Source organism: Oryctolagus cuniculus, chromosome 1, assembly GCF_051225735.1.
Source record: "Oryctolagus cuniculus isolate XC-2025 breed Fujian yellow rabbit chromosome 1, ASM5122573v1, whole genome shotgun sequence".
Taxonomy (NCBI): domain Eukaryota; kingdom Metazoa; phylum Chordata; class Mammalia; order Lagomorpha; family Leporidae; genus Oryctolagus; species Oryctolagus cuniculus.
In genome coordinates, this window is record NC_142867.1 from 130060452 (window position 1) to 130073516 (window position 13065).

The window sequence follows — 13065 nt, forward strand, 5'->3', positions numbered from 1 at the left end:
CTGGGTCTCCCATGTGAGTGCAGGGGCCCAAGGACTTGGACAATCTTCTAGTGCCTTCTCAGGCCATAGCAGAGACTGGATTGAAAGTGCAGCAGCTGGGACTCAAACCTATACCTATATGGGATGCTGGCACTGCAGGTAGCAGTTTTACCCACTATGCCACAGCGCCAGGCCCTGGAACCAATTCTGGTACCAACTGGACATGGGGGATGATGAGGGCTGTGAGGACTATGGCAAACAACAATATAAACAACAAGAGGGAAAACAAACAGAAGAAGAGGAGAAAGAAAATACTATTTCTTCTACTTCAACCACTTCAACTGAGACAAACCAAGATAAAGGACCAACACTGCCAGTGAGACATCCTAGATTTTCATCCTCAACTTAATCAAAACCATTCCCATATGGACTTCCATGGCCAGAAGATACTATAAGACAATACAACAACACAAACACCACAATCTTATGCATGGTCGATTTTCCAAACCTGCCATATAATGGAGAGCTTAAAATAAAAGGTCACAATAACAACTGGGACCTGGCAGTAATAAATATCTCACAAGCATAGAAGACTCATGGAAAATTACTGCACTAAGAACTAAATTTTGGACATACCCTGTAGTACTAACACAAACCATCCCACAAGTCTTCAAACAAAAATATATTATGGACTAGACAATAAACAAATATCCCTATGTACACAGATCACTAATTACTGCTTTTTTGGATTAAATGTACCAGGACTTATTAATAATAGTCAAAATACGACAGACTAGATGCCATCCATTGCTATTATTTGCTTCCCATGAATTAATATATGATTAACAAATATTCCCAGTTATAACCTTCCAGATATTAAATGGACAAACTACTTTGGACAAAACATAACAACAAAATAGATTAATAAAACTGTTCAACTTCAAGCAAATGAAAATATATATACAATCACTGATAACAACACAGCTATAAGTTACAAAATTGGAAAAAATAAGCTTAACTTCACATTTAACTCAACAGGACTTTGCAGAGCCAACTCCTAATACATAAAATGACTAGAAATTAATACTAGCTTCTCAGTCTTATGAGTGGGATGGGGTTGGGTAGAAATTTGGTCTTGCCTCAATGTCAGCTCTGGCAGCAGCTAGGACGTCTAGACAAGGTCGGGTCCAGTGGAGTAGCAAGCAGTTTTGGCCAGTGAACAATCTGGCAGAGCTTTGGAAAGATGCAGCAGACCCACTCAGCCATCACTTGCAATAAGCCATTGTTCCCCAAGAGGATGGAAAGCAGTTGTGAGGCTTGATTTTTATCCCCCCTCTGGCGTAGGTGGGCAGTGATTGTGATCTTGGGTGTCACCAATCACAGGCCCATCCTTTTTGGGTGTCACCAATCAGAAGTTGGTTTTTGGGTGTGGCCAATGGTGCAATAGAAGCCTTCTGAGTGTACGCAATTGTGATACGGTAAAGTGGGTGAAGTAATGTAGTTGCCAGCTGGTTGGCTGCTTCTTAATGATGTAATGTTTCCTTGTCCTTATCGTGCTTACCAGCTGTGTCTGTTTCTGGCAGAAGGTCTGGACAGTTCCTGGTGCTTAGTAGCTTTAGCTTAAGTAACTCCATCTTGGTTTGCTTTTTCTCTTTTTTTTTTTTTGGGCTAGTGGTGTTCTGTAACTCTTGGGACTCCTGTGAGATTCCCCACAATGTGCCAGCTGGAGTTGTTTATTTTGAAGTTGGAGATATAGATTCAATGGGGATCTTTGAGAAGAGAAAAAGTGGGAAAGTCACACTCAATTGTTGCTGACTTCCCTTTGTCAACTCAATTTCTCTGTCTGAATCAATGTTATACCTCTCACACTATGACTAGAGCTTGTAATTTCAAGCTGCTTATCAATGAACTGAGTACTAATATATATTTTGTGTTAAATCTATAAAAATGTATATAATACAGCTGCTGTGGTAAACACAAAGAGAGTGATATATGTTTGTGTAACTGCAGATTTTATTACCATTTTTCTACTTCTCATCACATTTAATTGTTCCCTAATTTTCATCCTATCAGATACTATATTGATTTTACCTGTACAAAACATTTAGACATCCCATGCTAGTTTGTGTGTGTGTATATAAGTGTAAGTGTCTGTGTGTGTATGTGTGTTCATGCAGGTGCCCATATAAGATGGTGATTGTATTGAAAATGCTGTGAGGAGCCCTACTCCTAACTTCAAATACTTAGTCCTCCTTAGAACTGCCTGCCTCTGAGACAGAGCACTGGGTCCCTGTTCATTGTTCTGGGCTGAATTGTTTGTTCTCAAAATTCATATCTTGAAACACTAATCCCAAATTAAACTGTTTACCAATAAAACCATTTATTAGGTAATTAAATTATAATGATATCATGAGGTGAATCCTTAATTCAAATGAGTGGGGTCTTTATAAGACACTAGGGATGCACAAAGACAGAGGAAGTACCATGCAAGCACATAGCAAAATGGTGGCTGATTGGAAATCAGGTAAAGAGGCCCCAAAAGAAATCACATCTACACTTTGAACTTGGAATTCCAATGTAAACAGCTATGGAAGATGAGAGACTATCCCAACTGGGGCAATATATTATGGAGACTATGGCAAAGTGGTACATTCTCATTTCTTCCTGTGTTAGCTGCAAAAGCCTGGAAGATTCACACAGCGTGGTATTAGAAAAAAAAAAGTGGCTTTATGTGTCTAAATAAAAAACTAGGAAAAAAAGGAAAGAAAAGAAAAAAAAAACCCAAAAGATTAAAAAAATAAAAAAAATCACAGCTGGTGTTGTGGCACACTAGGTTAAGGCAACACTTCTGATGTTGGCATCTCATATCAGAATACTAGTTAAGTCCCACCTGTAATGTTTGTAATTCAGTCCCTGCTAATATGACTAAAAAGCAGTAAGAGTGGCCCAACTTTTTGGGCCAATGCCAACTACGTAGTAGATTTTTGATGGGGTTCCAGACTCCTGGACTTGGCATGGTTCAGCTCTGGCCATGTGGCCATTTTAGGAGTGAATCTGCCATAAAAGATTTCTATATATCTGTCTTCCATTTAGTCACTGTGACTTCCAAATTAAGAAAACTTTTTGTGAACCAAAAACTGTCCAGGAAAAAATAAACTAGAAACAGGAAGAAAATACAAAAAAAATAGTAACTTAGCCATGTATATGTATATATTTTTGAAAGCCCCATATTCTGAAATAATTAGAAATCTAAAATTTATTTTAGATAAAAATATAAAAATGACACTAATTGAATTCTGTGTTCCTACAACATAAGATCTAAATTACCTTTCACAGCTTCTAAAAAGCCATATATCTACAGATTTATGGGTGTAATGAATGGTGTGGATGAAATCAGAATCTTAACTAGGCATTACAATAAATTTAGAGTGTCACTTTTACTCTTAAAATAATTAATAAATATAAAACAAGGACATCACTTAGTCACTTCACTTTAACACTGCTTCAATTTTCCGCAGTTCAATGTGACCAAATGTCCCATTGGTGGCTGAGATTCCAATTGCATGAGTAATAAATCTAAAGCAATTTTTGGAAGTGACAAATTGGCTAGATAAAATGGGACCCTATAAAGCCCAAATTAAGTTAAATAAAATTGACCAATATAAAAAAAATTAAATCATTCAAGAAGTGAAATGTATTACATGGGGACAGTGTTATGGCGTAGAGGATTAAATCACCATCTGCATAGCCACCATCCCATATATGTGCCAGTTCAAGATGTGGCTCCTCCTCTTCCAATCCAGCTCCTTGCTAATGTGTCTGAGAAAGCAGTGAAAGATGGCCCAAGTACTTGGGCCCCTGTACGCATGTGAGAGAACCCTGTGAGTCTCCTTTTTCCTAGTTTTGGCCCAGACCAGCCATGGCCACTACAGCCATTTGGGGAGCAAATCAGAGGATAAAAGGTCTCTGTTCTTCTCTCTATGTACCTCTGCCTTTCAAATAAAGAAATCTTTTTTTTAAAATGCATTAGGAGCCAGCACTGTGGTATAGCATGTAAAGCTGTCATCTGTGATGCTGGCATCCCATATTGTGCCAATTTGAGTCCCAGCTGCTCCACTTCCCATCCAGATCTCTGCTATGGCCTGGGAAGGCAACAGAACATGACCCAAGTCATTGGGCTCCTGCACCCATGTGGGATACCTGAAGGAACCTCCTGGCTCCTGGCTTTGGATGGGCACAGCTGGAGCTGTTGCAGCTGTCTAAGGAGTGAACCAGTGAATGGAAGAGCTTACTCTCTCTTTCCCTCTCTCTCTGCCTATCTGTAATTCTGCCTTTCAAATTAATAAATAAATCTTTTTTAAAAAAGAAAAATTTAATGTATTACAGAAGGCCTAATTAACATAGGGGTGATTATGCCTCTTCTTCCACATTTCATAGTTCAATGTTGCCTGTTTGCAAAACCTAGAAAGAATAAATGGCACTTCATGGTGGATTATAATCTTAATGCTATTTGTCATCTATTATGCTCCATATCTTATAGCAAATATTTTTATTCTGTTCAATAATTAAATCAGTTGTCATCCATTGAGAATGTGGCCAATTTATTCTTCAGTGCTTTATCTTTATCTATTATATTATATATATTTATCTATTATATATTGCATATATTTATCTATTATTTATATATATTTATCTTTATCTATTATCTTTATTCTTCAGTGCTTTATCTTTATCTATTATAGACTCAGTCTGTTTGCTTTTACCTTGAATGGCCATAGTATATCTCATCAAGATACACACGGGACATCTCAACAGCCTGGTCATAATTCACAACATTTTCAAAGATATTAACTGCATCCACCTTACATAATGGACACAGGTATAACATCATACTAATGACATCCTCACCCAAGGAGATCCATTTCATACAATCTGATACCTTTTGGTAACAAGGTACTTTGTTACAAGGCATCTTGGTAATAAGGCAATGTATGCCTTATTCATAAATTTTGATTAATCTTCATGATGATATTTTACAAATCATTACATGCTAACCAGGGCCCCTAGCAAAAAAACTCTAGGATCAATCTAAATGAAAATCAGTCTTCATTGCTCTCAGATTTGTTCACTTTTGGGGCCTCAACAACATTCTCTTCTGTTTTCTGAGTTCTCTAAATATTCTATGACAACCACTAGTTCTCAAATGTTATGAAGTTAGAGACTCTCCCTTGGAACCATGATACCAGTGAAATAAAATTTACTGCCTACCTCCTGTGCTCTCCTGGAAGTAGCACCTTCTATAAGCACTGAGCCTGTGACTTTCCACACCCAGTTGTCTACTGTGACTTTGGGCTTTGAAGTAACACATTAATATCTCAGCATGCATACTGAGGCTTTCTCAATATATGGTGGAACCAAACCCAGATTCTGGAATAGTCCACTTTCCAGAGGGTGGCCTCCAATGTCTACTCTCTGACCCACTGACAATGTTGTAGGCATCAATAGCCAACACCAATCAATAAAAGCTATTTAAATTAGATTCTCCTATTATGGTTTTTCTGGGTATATGCATGAGTTTGCAGTCCAGAAGCTCAAAGCTTATAGGTAAGCAATCAAAGGTGACAAAGGGTGTGACATAAATCCCATTGGTTTTGGCTAACTCAAGCCTTGCTAGGAAAAGATTTTTCACCTAGAATGATAATTAAGGCAAAACAGACCTAGTTACAGGTTCAAACTAATGATGAAGCTACAATATTGGACATAGATATTTTCAATGACAACATGATACCCTAGTAGCATTTGATCTTATTAAATGACATGCTTTAAAATCCTGCCCTAGCTTTCTATCATAAGCTTCATGAATCTCCTATTATAATTATCACAAACATGTATTTCCTGGATGTGATAAACATAATGTTTATGTCTCCCACAAACATGAAACCACTTAAATACATTTGTGGAAGAAGTAATTTAAAATGTTTGTTATGCTCTAAGTGTTTTAAGCCTATGTACATAATTTTTAAAAGTTCATGAAAAATATGTGATATTTTAGTTTCAAAACTATCCATATGAAAATAAAGTTATCTTTTACTTTTACTTTCTCATCAATTTTTTTAGTGACCTCATATATAAGCTGTCCCTTCACCATGTTGACATTAGTAGATGAGGTCATTGGAATGTAATCAGTGTTAAAAGTTAGCAACAGAGGTGTAGCCTTCTTGTTAGCAGTAGCGGACCTATAAAAAGTGGAAAAGAGAGCATTACTCCTCTGCATGCACATGCCGAGGAAAAGCCATATAAAGACTCAGCAAGAAAACTTGAGTCCACAGACACCCATCACCAGAAAAAAAGGAAGCAAGCACCTTGATACTGGAACTCCAGCTTTCAGAACTGTGAATAATAATTTTACTTTGTGTAACTGAGATCATATGTGGTATCTTCCTATGGTATCCTCAGCAATTAGAGACATGGTAGCATAAAATTCAGGGTAATTTTTTAACAACTACTTAAACATGTGGAAGTGGATATGGAACTGGATAATGGATTGCAGAATGGCATGGTTTAATGAACATACAAGAAATACAAACATAATAGCTACAAAAATAATTAAATACCTTGGAAAGCAATGATATCCTTGATTACAAGGATATCAAAGATCTTTATGATGAACATTACAAAACATTAAAGAAAAAATGGAAGAAGACACTAAAAATGAAAAAAGTTATTGATGAGCATGAATTGAAAGAATCAACATCACGAAAATATCCATACTACTGGAAGCAATTTAGAGATTCAATGTAATCCTAAAAAAAGCATCAATGGCATTATTTTCAGATCTAGAAAAAATTATGGTAAAATTCATATGGAAGCACGAGAGATCTCAAATAACTAAAATAATCTTCTCCAACAATAACAAAAACAAAACAAAGGCATCACAATACCAAATTTCAAGACATATTACAGGGCAAGGGCCAGCACTGTGGCATAGTGGGTAAAGTCACCATCTGCAGTGCTGGCATTCCACATGGGACTGGTTTGAGTCTCCACGGCTCCACTTCTGATCCAGCTCTCTGTTTTGCCTGGGAAAGCAGTAGAAGATGGCCCAAGTCCTTGGACCCCTGCACCCATGTAAGAGACCTGGAAGAAGCTCCTGGCTCCTGGCTTTCTATCAGTGCAACTCCAGCCATTAAAGAAAATTGGGGAGTAAACCAGCAGATGGAAGACCTCTCTCTCTCTCTCTCTCTCTCTCTCTCTCTCTCCCTCTCTCCCTCCCTCCCTCCCTTTTTCTTTCTCTGCCTCTCCTCTCTCTGTGTAACTCCAACTTTCAAAAAAAATAAATCTTAAAAAAACATATTACAGGCAATTATAATCAAAACAGCCTGGTACTGGTAGAGAAGCAAATGTGTAAACCAGTGAAACAAAATAGAAAATGCAGCAATCAATCCACACATCTACAACCAACTTATTTTTTACAAAGGAGCTAAAATAAATTCCTGGAGCAAAGACAAACTCTTCAACAAATGGTGATTCTGAGAAAACTGGATCTAGGCATGCAAAAATATAAAATGAGACTCCTACCTTACACAAAAATACACTCAAAATTAATCAAAGACCTAAATCTACAACCCCATAACATCAAATTACTAGAGAACATTGGGAAACACTGTAAGATGTTGGCATAAGCAAAGACTCTTGGAGAAGACTCCAGAAGCACAATCAAAGCCAAATTTGATAAATGGGATTACATCAAACTGAGACGCTTTTGCACTGCAAAAGAAATACTCAGCAAGGGGGTCAGAGCTGTGGCGCAGAGGTTAAAGCCCTGGCTTAAAGCACTGGCATCCCATATGGGCACTGATTCTAGCCCTGGCTGCTCCTCTTCCAAGCCAGTTCTCTGCTGTGGCCTGGGATAGCAGTGGAGGATGGCCCAAGTGCTTGGGCCCCTGCACCCACATGAGAGACCCAGAGGAATCTCCTGGCTTCAGATTGGCATGGCTATGGCTGTTGCAGCCATCTGGGGAGTGAACCAGCAGATGGAAGAACCTCTCTATCTCTACCTCTCTTTGTAATTCTTTCAAATAAATAAAAATAAATCTTAAAAAAGAAACACTCAGCAAAGTGAAGATACAACCAACAGAATGAGAAAATGTTCTCTTTTTTTAAAGATTTATTTATTCAAAAGTCAGAGTTACACAGAGAGAGGAGAGGCAGAGAAAGAGAGATAGAGATAGAGGGAGAGAGAGAGAGAGAGAGAGAGGTCTTCCATCCAATGGTTCACTCCCCGATTGGCTGCAATGGCTGGAGCTGTGATGGTTCAAAGCCAGGGGCCAGGAGCTTCTTCCAGGTCTCCCACATGGGTGCAGGTTCCAAGGACTTGGGCCATCTTCTACTGTTTACCCAGGCCATAGCAAAGAGCTGGATTGGAAGTGGAGCGGCTGGGTCTCAAACTGGTCCCTATATGGATGCTGGCACTTCAAACCAGGGCATTAACCCACAGCACCACAGCACTGGTCTCAAGAAAAACTTATGAGAAATGAAATAACAAATTTAATTTAACAGAATTCTAAACAAAATATCGACAGAATGGCTTAGTTTCTCCTAATATTATAGTACAGTGGAAAAGGAGAGCAATATACTGAGGGTGTAAAGGATACTAAAACAGAACAAATGTGAAAATTTTTGATAAAGAAAGCCTGTCCATATCATAAGAGAATGAATATTTAGAATAGAACAAATGCCGTAGCTGGAACATCACTGACGAGTAAACTATATTCTATGTGGAGAATAATTGGTATGTTTAAAAGAAGTGGTGTTGCTGTTGATGTCTTCTGTGAGGATTTGTTCCTGAGAGGAGGAGCATGGTGGGGGCAAGAGTGGCGGAGTCACCACACAGACCCCGGGAGTCGGGTGAAAGCAGGCCAGAGGCGAGCAGCCCGCAGACTCATTTATTTCAGTTGGTACAACAGCTTATATAGCCAAGGCAGCCAATCTGGTCAAGGGGCAGTTTATGCCCTAACCAATCACAGCCTGTTGCCAGGCAGGCTCCATTGCCAGGTGGGTTTCAAAGCCATTCCTGAGTAACTGGTGCTCACTTGCCAGTGGCCATCTTGGCATGGCCTTCTCATTCCATCACATTTCCCCATTTTTGTTTATTTTTGAGCAATGAGAGGCATGAATTTTGGCCATATAATTGTTGACCCTGTTTCCAAGTGGTCTCTGTACACAGCTGTGCCTGTCTTAGGTTGTCCCCCAGGGGATCTTACCCATTGTTGACTAACCAGCACTCAAATCGAGAGACCACAGGATTGCTTGCTCAGATAGGGGTAGGAATGAGGAATAATGGTTATCAGGAATGGCATGACCGCACACAGTCTGTGGGCCATTTGAGTGGCTGACCAGAGCTAGTAGGGTTTAAATCAGTAATGGATGTGGCTATGGGCAGTTGCAGATTCTCAGGGTAGGATGATAGGGCAGGTGCATCTGCTAACAAGGCAGACTCTCAGTCTTGTTCAGCTGGTTCTGGTTGGCTGTCAGTTGCAGGCTTGATGTTTCTGGTTGGTACCCAAATGGGCTGTCCCATAATCTCTGGAAAGACACAAGCATATCCTCGACCCTTGGTTAGCAGAAGGCTTTTTACAGGTGTTGGAATCCAGGGCCTGAATTTTGCATCCACTCCTACATTTACTGCAAACATGCGGGTGGGATGGGGTCTAACGGTTGCCCTGAGAGCCTGGGGTGCCTGAGTACTGCCACAAATGTGAGGATCCTCACTGGGTCGGATGGGATGACTTCCCATGAGTTATTGCCTCGAGGTCCTCTAAGTTCATCCCACAGGTATGTGGCAGGTGGCTGACTAGGCATTGCTACATTGTTTATTTCATTGTTTGCTACATTGCTATTTTCACTGTTGGAGCTCTCTCCCCCTAAGTTATCAACTGTTGCCTGTGAGACAGGGAACTGGAGTGTCAGGTCTGATCACTCACAGATTGACTATGTTTAGTAATCTGCATGCACTTCTGAGAGGGGGATATCTTTCCCATGTTTGAGTGTTTAAGAGCAGTGCACCACACCAACTCTAGCCAAAGGAAAGACACCCACAGCACTGCTGCCATACAAAGCAAATCCCTAGCAACTCAGCGGCTGATGGCATTATGCAGGGGGTTCCCTTCCTTAGAAGAATAGACAGTGGTGTATCAGATCGTACATATGTCCTGTGCTTAGTGGGGGACTTCCTTGATTCATTAGGTCAAGGCCGTATGCCCACACGGTGTCTCTGGAGTGTCACCTCTCTCCAGTGAGGGAAGATGAGCTGCTTCTGAATTCTGGGATGATCAGTCCCTTATGTGAATTCACTGGGTGAACAGAAAGTAAAAGGAGGAGCCGAGAAGCAGCATACACTTCTGAGCGGCATGTGCCTAACCTAGGGTCATTTAGATCGAGGACAAGGACAAGGAAAGGGGCGTAGCAGGGGGTTCTGTACTCACCCTCACAGAACCAAACAGCACACAAAACATTGAGGGGCCTACTTGTCGAAATCCAGGGGGGACCTCATGGAGTCTGACACACTGTCTTTCTGTCACATTGACATGCCAGATGTTGCTGTTGATTTCTTCTGTGAGGATTCATTCCTGAGAGGAGGAGCATGGTGGGGGCAAGAGGCAGAGTCACCACGCAGACCCCGGGAGTCAGGTGAAAGCAGGCCAGAGGTGAGCAGCCCGCAGACTCATTTATTTCAGTTGGTACAACAGCTTATATAGCCAAGGCAGCCAATCTGGTCAAGGGGCAGTTTATGCCCTAACCAATCACAGCCTGTTACCAGGCAGGCTCCATTGCCAGGTGGGTTTCAAAGCCATTCCTGAGTAACTGGTGCTCACTTGCCAGTGGCCATCTTGGCATAGCCTTCTCATTCCACCACAAAGGGGAAATATGGAAGGAACTAAAGAAAAGATGTCAGCCTTTTTGGATACCACTAGGTGGAAATATGGGAGCAAGTAGAATGTGAAAATGTGCTCTTATTAAATAACAGGTAAGAAAGACTCCAAAACTAATTAGACATCATGAGGGCTACCTTCTCATGTTTAAGGTCAAATGCATTATAATCAAAGGTTTAGGGGCAATACTACCCTTGAGAACTGTGAGCTTGGAAGAACTTGATACATGGTGCAGAGCCATACAGTTTTTGGGAGCCATGGTTTCTCATGCAGAGCCATGATAATAATGCTGTCACCTCTACTTCTGGAAAATGGAGTCTCCAATTAAACAGCATTATTCTTCAGCATTAATACATGACGGCATTTGTTTTGCTATGTTTTGAATTTCATTGGGACCTACCTCTCTCACTTTCTTTAATATTTCTTGATGTAGAATGAGAATATCTATCCTTTGGTGACCTTACCATTGTATTATGGGAACACATAACTTGTGTGGTTTAGTTGTTTACAGGAATTTTTGTCCAGAAGAAGTCATATATCTCATTTCTGTCATATTCAATTTAGAGGATGCTTAAATGAGATTGGATTTTAGATTTAGAATTAATTTAAATATTAAGACTATCAGACTACTATAATGGAATGAATGTAGTTCTCATGGAAGAATTTGTGGGATCAGCAGCTGTAGAAGATTACAAACTAATTTTTTCTTCAACAAATTATACATTGAAGATTTTATCCCCAATGTGATGGAATTTATAGAAGACTTTGGCAGGTGAATACCTTCAGATTATTTCTTGAGGTAGGGCCCACAGATTGTTATAATGGTAAAAGGTTCAACCTATATATAGAGAAAGTGCACTTTCAGGGGAGAGTTGGAGAGAAAGTTGAAGAGGACATTGTGTAGAAGGAGGGGCTATGAATCTGTGTAGAAGGTATAGATGCACAGCAATGAACACTGACATAACAAATGACCCCAGCATCTCTGAACCTGAGAAAGTGCCAGCTTTGGAAAGCAAGATGAAATCAGACTGTAGTGGTCAATTCCACTGGTGATATTGCCAGAGGGAGTGAGAGATGAGCAAACTACACTGTCATTGAGACCAGTCCAGAGCCCTGATGGATGCCTGCTGACCCAGAGAAAAAGAAAATAAGCACATCTCTCTCTTCCTATACGCCCATAATGGCACCTGGCAACTGGCTGAGATAGGGAGAGTGCCATTTTGTATATAGATAGGCAACAGCTCCTGCAGGTCTTGGGCACACACCCAGCAACTGGGGGGAACAGTGGAGGTAACTGCAGCTGCTCAGCTGCAGCTGGTGGGGAGAGTCACCATATTGTCAGCAGAGACAAATTGTCTCTCCTTCTCTGTCTGTAACTCTCTCAAATAAATACCTAAAATCTTTTTTAAAAAATAAATAAAATTGAAGCCAAAAAAGCAATACTAAAGATCAGTGAAATGAAGAGTTGGATTTTTTTTGAAAAAACATTGATATGTCAATGGTCCACAAACCAAAAAAAATGAGATGAGAAGACCCAAATTAATAAAATCAAAGATGAAAAAAGAAATGTAACAACAGATACCACAGAAATTTAAAAAATCAGAAATAACTACAAAGAGCTGCACACCAACAAATCAGGAATCATAAAGGAAATAGATTGATTCCTGAATGCATGAAACCTACAAAAATTTAATTATGAAGACATGCAAAATGTAAGCACACCAGTATCCAGACGGAGACTGAATCAGTAATGAAGACCTCACAACAAAGAAAATCCCAGAACTAGATTACTTCATTCCTTAATTTTACTAGTTAAAGATGAATAGATTCCAATTCTTCTCAAGCTATTCAAAACAATTGAGAGAAAATTCTCCCAAACTCCTTCTATGAAGACGCCATCACCTTAACCTCCAAACTCGAAAAAGATACAACACAGAAAGAGAATTACATACCAATAAACCTGATGAACATAGAGACAGAAAATCCTCAACAAAATGCTAGTTAATCAAATCCAACAACACATCAGAAGTATCATTCACTTGGACCAGGTGGGATTCATCCCTGGTCTACCGGGATGGTTCAACATTTGTGAATCAGTAAATGTGCTATATCACAGTAACAAACTAAAGAACAAAAACATGATTATCTCAATAGA

At 39.8% G+C, this 13065-nt stretch overlaps 1 pseudogene; it reads left to right on the top strand.

The window, feature by feature from the left end:
- The first annotated feature begins 202 nt into the window (after nucleotides 1-202).
- The window catches only part of LOC149128626 (E3 ubiquitin-protein ligase TRIM13-like), a 41353-nt pseudogene continuing 28490 nt past the window's right edge, over nucleotides 203-13065 (top strand).